General features: G+C 36.8%; 1 pseudogene; it reads right to left on the bottom strand.

Annotated features, from left to right (window-relative positions):
* Window positions 1-228: 228 nt before the first annotated feature.
* Window positions 229-312, bottom strand: LOC113600995 (uncharacterized; annotated as a pseudogene).
* Between the last annotated feature and the right edge of the window lie 484 nt (window positions 313-796).

The raw sequence follows: 796 nt of genomic DNA on the forward strand, positions 1-796 counted from the left end.
CCTCGGTCACAGAAACTTCTTACTAGACGTATCTCCAGAGACAAGGGAAACAAAAACAAAAATGAATTATTGGGCCTTCTCAAGATAAAAAGCTTCTGCACAGCAAAAGAAACAATCAACAAAACTAAAAGGGATAGGAGAAGATGTTTTCAAATGACATATCTGATAAAGGGTTAGTGTCCAAAATCTATAAAGAAGTTACCAAACTCAACACCCAAAAAACAAATAACCCAGTTAATAAATGGTCAAAAGACATGAATAGACACGTTTCTAGGAACAAACTATAGAAATGACCCCTGAAAGTATAGTCTTTGACACTTTTCTACAGAATACATCCAGATGGCTAACAGACACATGAAAATTTGTTCACCATCATTCATCATCAGGGATATACAAATCAAAACTACAATGACATACCTTCTACCTCACACCTGTCAGAAAGGCTAAAATGAACAATACAGGAAACCACAGATGTTGGTGAGGATATGAAGAAAGGAGAACAGTGATGCACTGTTGGTGGGAATGCAGACCGGTACAGCCACTCTAGAAAACAGTATGGAGGTTCCTCAAAAAATTAAAAATAGAATTACCCTACACCTCAGCAATTGCATTGCTAGGTTTTTATTCAAAGGATACAAAAATGCAGATTCAAAGGGGCACATGCACTGCACTCTTGTGTAAAGGAAGAAATCTAAGATTGATGATATTCCAGCAGCAGCTAAATGTCAAACATAGTTCCCAAACATGAAAGCAGGATTTACCTATTTTAACAATTGGTTTGCTCTGTGTGTCTTGA

This window comes from Acinonyx jubatus, chromosome B1 (genome assembly GCF_027475565.1).
Source record: "Acinonyx jubatus isolate Ajub_Pintada_27869175 chromosome B1, VMU_Ajub_asm_v1.0, whole genome shotgun sequence".
Classification (NCBI taxonomy): Eukaryota; Metazoa; Chordata; class Mammalia; order Carnivora; family Felidae; genus Acinonyx; species Acinonyx jubatus.